This window comes from Natrix helvetica, assembly GCF_964273705.1.
Source record: "Natrix helvetica genome assembly, chromosome: 6".
Taxonomy (NCBI): Eukaryota; Metazoa; Chordata; class Lepidosauria; order Squamata; family Natricidae; genus Natrix; species Natrix helvetica.
This window is the reverse complement of record NC_138553.1, coordinates 83,216,775-83,222,133: the sequence shown is the minus strand read 5'-3', so window position 1 is coordinate 83,222,133 and position 5,359 is coordinate 83,216,775.

Here is a 5,359-nt window from a genome sequence, read left to right as displayed (position 1 = left end):
GGTTGCTTATTCAGCGGAGCAAAACAAACCCACCTTTTTTCCCCCAAACAGTTAAAAAGAATGATAATAAAAAAATAAATAAATTACTGGGGTGCTCTCTTCTACAAGAGGAGTTGGGAGGGAGTAAAATAAAGAGAGGGTGACCTGTAGCTTTGAAGCACCGGCCTTTTGGGGAGGTGTCTCAGCTAGTTCATGTTGTCCTTAAACCTCTTTTGATCTCAGGGGTGCCTTTTGGGGAACGGAGTGATGAAACCACAATAATGTTTGTTTGGATAGTAGTTGTAATCTTTCCAGGCACCTTATGGAGGAGAAAGTTAACTAACTCATGAACTTTAATGAGCTCTGTCTTGTCCACACAAACCTCTATCAGAATAACAGAGTTGGAAGGGACTGTTGTGGCCCTTTGGAAAGTGAGGAGGTTGGGGAGGAACCTGGACCAGTCCTGGAGTCTGGGAAAGGCTCTGATGAGGGCTCTGTGTCGGAGGCAGAGAGGGGGCCAGGACCATACGCAGGTTATCAGCTGCCTTCGGAGTCGGAGATCAGTGAGGCAGAAGAACAGCTGGAGCCTGTTCCCAGTGTGCGCATGTGCAGAGCTGCCAGACAAAGGGAACATCTAAAGAACAGGGGTCGACTTGGGAGTAAGGCCACAGGTGGACGGTGAATGGCCCCTCCCAGAGGACATAAAAGAGGAGCGAAAGGGGAGTTTGTTTAATTGGTTTGTGACTCTCCGAGACTCCTTGCCAGGTTTTGCAGATATCAGCCTGGCAGCTCTCCAAGCCAGAGAGGTCTGTGACTGTAAATCCTCCCTTGAAAGACTTTGCTGGATGTGAAGGAGCAGAATTCTCAGTCAATTAATAAAAGGGTTTTTTGTGGGGACCAGGAGTTTGCTTCATGTTCTTGAGAAGACTCCGTCAGAACAGGGACCTTGGTGGTCTTCTAGTCAACCCCCCTGTTCAAGCAGGGCACCTTACACCATTTCAGACAAATGGCTGTCCAATCGCTTCCAATTGTTTTCACTATCAGGAAATTTCTCCTTGGTTGTAGGTTGCTTCTCTCCTTGGTTAGTTTCCATCCATTGCTTCTTGTCCTGCCCTCAGTTGCTTTGGAGAATAGCTTGACCCCCTAACCCACAGCAAAACTGTTATTTCCAAGAGTAAGCCTCTGTATATATACATGTTTTGTTCTGATAAATATGCAATGAATTGTATTTTCAAATTGTGTTTTCCCCCCAGCTATGTTTGGGATCATCCATTCTGATAAGAGATCTCCGTGGTTTGTCTGCTTGGAACTTAAAACTGCACGCCAAGGTAGCCATTGCCATGGGTCAACCAGGATTGAGAGTTTGATGTTGTGCCAACCAGCCCAGTTGTATCCTGTGAAACAAATTGTGGTTTAGTTTATTGTATGATCCCACTGTGGAGAGCTTTAGAAAGATATATTTGTCTGGGTGTTATGGATTTTTTTTTTTAGTGTGTGTGAGAGAGCTGTGTGTTAGAGAAGATGGATTTAAAAGATTTTACAATGGCTTCATTCTTTGTCTTGTGTTTTCCTGTCACAGAGCCTGGTTGTCTGTTCTAAAGTTGACCCCAAAGGACAGGAATACAGCAATTCCTTCCTTTAGTCACCATTTATCCAAGTTTACTGTCTGACCTCTTGAAAGATAGCTACTTTATAACTTGTGATTTCAAATGACTTGCCAATTTATTGCAATATTGCAATATTATTAAGCCTTTTTTGTGTGCAAGAACCTGGCTTCTAAAAAAAACCCCAGGAATTCATTTTAGTAAAAATGAAAAGGGAGGGGGGTTTGGTTGGAAACCTAGAAAAAAATATTTTTGCTTCCTTGTTGTATTAATCTGCACAAGAAACCCACACTGCTCTAAGACGGGCTAGTCAACCGATTTATCTTGTGTTGTTTTGACAATGAATTCATTGAAGAGATGAATATTAAGGGGCATAAAATTAGATCATTCCCAGAAGGGTTGGGTTGGACTGAGTGCAGAATTATTATCTCCATCTCCACCAATTCTGTTGTTTCAGCTACTAACTCCTAACAGTTTTAATTCTAACTTGACGTTTGTGAACCTTGTTTCATATTTAAAAGGTTCCTAGGGGAAGTATCTCAGTTGATTAAAGTCTGTGTCACATTTCATTTATTTTTTTGCATTGTGCTCGTATGAATTTGTAATCTTTGTTTGACAAATAAATTCCTCATTCAGATTTTTGTCTCTGCCATAAGTTTTCCTACATAAAGGCACCACTGAACAATCTTATCTGGCTGAGTTAGGATGTTCACTTGGTTTCCAGCCCTTTTGGATTACAACACCCAACGTGCTCGTTCACTGATTAAAATGAACAGAACTATTTTATTTATTTAGTTTGTCAAGCATGCAGAAGATAACAGATATATGTATAAACGTGATTAGAATGCAGGAAATGGATACAAATAAATGGGGACGGTAGGTACATTGGTGCGCTTATGCACCCCCCCCCTACAGACCTCTTAGGAATGGGGTGAGATCAGACAGTAGACAGTCTGAGATTAAAGTTTTGGGGGTTTGGGTAAGAAACCACAGAGTCAGGTAGAGCATTCCAGGCGTTGACCACTCTGTTGCTGAAGTCATATTTTCTGCAATCGAGTTTGGAGCGGTTCTATTGTGTGCTCGTGTGTTGTTGCAGTTGAAGCTGAAGTAGTCGTTGACAGGTACGACATTGTAGCAGATAATTTTGTGTACTACGCTTAGGTCAGACCGAAGATGGAGTAGTTCCAATTTTCTAAACCCAAAATTTCAAGGCTGGTGGCATAAGGGATTCTGTTGCGAGCAGAGGAGCGGAGGACTCTTCTTGTGAAATACCTCTGGACTCGCTCAATTGTATTAATGTCCGATACACAGTGCGGGTTCCAGACAGATGAGCTGTATTCGAGAATTGGTCTGGCAAAGGTTTTGTATGCCCTAGTTAGCAATACAATATTACCGGAGAAGAAGCTTCGCAAGATTAAGTTAACAACTCTTAATGCCTTTTTGGCAATGCTGTTATAGTTAGCTCTGGCACTTATCGTAGATCATTAGAAACTAGGAGGAATTGTAGTCAGAAACAGCTAGGAAACCTCACTCTGAGATCAACGTGATTTTACACCTCTTCACTCTCTTAGCTACAACAAGCATGGAAAATGGACAAGGATGATGGTATGTGTAGGACTACGTTTCTAGTTTTATTCCCCTTTTAATAAGCGTTACACGGAGATTTGACGTATTGGTTTTTAAATTTTATTTTACCTTTTCATTGGAACACAGGCAGACCTTGACATATGATCACAATCAATCAGAATAGAGTTGGAAGGGACCTTGGAGGTCTTCTAGTCCAACCCCCTGCTCAAGCAGGAGACCTCATACTATTTCTGACAAGTGACAGTCAGACAGTTGAGTCCAAAATTTCTGTTGCTAAGTGAGATGGTTGTTGAGTGAGTTTTGCCCTGTTTTACAACCGTTCTGGCTACAAAACGTAAGTTAAGTCCGTAAGTTAAGGACTAGGTGTAAAAGACAAGTAATTGGGTTGAATAAAAGTCAACAGGTCTAAGGTCTTAAGAAAAGTTGAGAGTCTTATGTTGTTGTGGGCTCTGTGCTTTTTTCCATTTTCTGATTCACTTTTTAGAGCTTAGAGAATTCAAATTCAATCTTGTCCGAACAGCAAATGGTGATTCATCCATTAATGTTCCGTGTCTTGCTTGTTGTTGTTTTTTTAATGTCATTTCCCGGTGAATGATTTTTTTAAAGCATCTGTCTAGAGTCATCCAACTTACTCTACCGTTTTGCCAAAATAAAAGTAGCGAGGACAGGCTTTGCTTAGTGATGACGGAGTAGAAGGCAGTCCTGACTTAATGGACCTCCATTTCATGGGCATTGGAAGAAAACAGACTTGTCTGTTGCATCCAAAATATTCCGGTTCAGGCAGTTAAATTGTAGCTTAATGGGTGCATCGTTTGCAAATTGCAGCGTTCCCAGAGATTTCCCTATGCATGAATGATGTCATTCTGGGGTCCTTGATGCTCCCTGAGCTTGGCTGTTTTCTAGCAGACCTTTCATTACCAAACTAGGTAACATCATCAGTGCTAGAAGAGAGGGAGCGTTACAGGGAGGAGGAGGATTGTAGAGTCCTTGGTGCTCCCTGAGATTCCCTCTTTTCTTGCAGACATTTCATTACCGAACTAGGTAGCATCATCAGTGCTAGAAGGGAGTGGGATGGTGAGGAGGAGGAGGAGAACTATTCCTTGGTGCCCTCTGAGCTTGGTTGTTTTCTTGCAGACCTTCTTGCATTACCAAACTAGGTAACATTATCAGTGCTAGAGTGGTGTGGGGTAGGAAGAGGAAGAGGAGATGAAGGGGGAATTGGAGGAGGAGGAGGAGAACTGTGGGGTCCTTGATGCTCTCTGAGCTTGGTGGTTTTCTTGCAAACATTTTATTACCCAACTGAGTAACATCATCAGGGCTAGAAGGGAGTGGGGTTTGCTCTCTTTGTATACAATGGGTTGTCCTCCCATGGTTGGTGGAAGTGGCCTTGGTGGCTCCTTCATTAGGCTGCTGTTTACTATTAGCTTGATTGCCCAAGTTGGTAGTTTTTTTCATTAGGGTATTGTTTGCTTCTTGATTGTTGGTCTAGAGTAAATCTGGATCTTAATCTCCCGCTTAGCTGGCTGTTGATTGCTGGCCAGGAAGTGCTTTGTTTCCTTCAGATTGTCTCTTTTGAATGGTATGTAGATGTGATTTATCTCTCTGTGCCTGTTGATGGCCGATTTGTCTGAATGCCAAAGCCTCCAGGAATTCTCTAGCATTTTTTGGACTTTGCTTGATCTAAGGTGTTCATAGATTCCCAGTTGAAACTATGGCGGAGTCTATCCCTGTACAGTCTATCCCTTGACTTACCACAGTTCATTTAGTGACCAAAGTTACAACAGCACCGAAAAATGCGATTTCTGACCGGTTTTCACAGTTACGACCTTTGCAGGCTACGTAACTGCAAAGTTTCGGCCCATGATGACGTGATCAAAACTGAGATGCATGGCAACTGGTTCATATTTGTGATGGTTGCAGTATCCTTGGGGGAGGGGTGTATCACGTGACCCCCCTTTTGCGACCTTCGGACGAGCAAAATCCCTGGGGAAGCCAGATTCGCTTAACAACCGGGCTACTCACTTTATCAACTGCAGTGATCCACTTAATAACCGTGGCCAGAAAGGTCGTAAAATGGTTGGGCAAAACTCACTTAACAAATGTCTCTCTTAACAACAGAAATTTGGGGCTCGTTTGTGGTCGTAAGTCCAGGACTACCTTGTATTGTGCAGCGAAAGGATTTACATCAG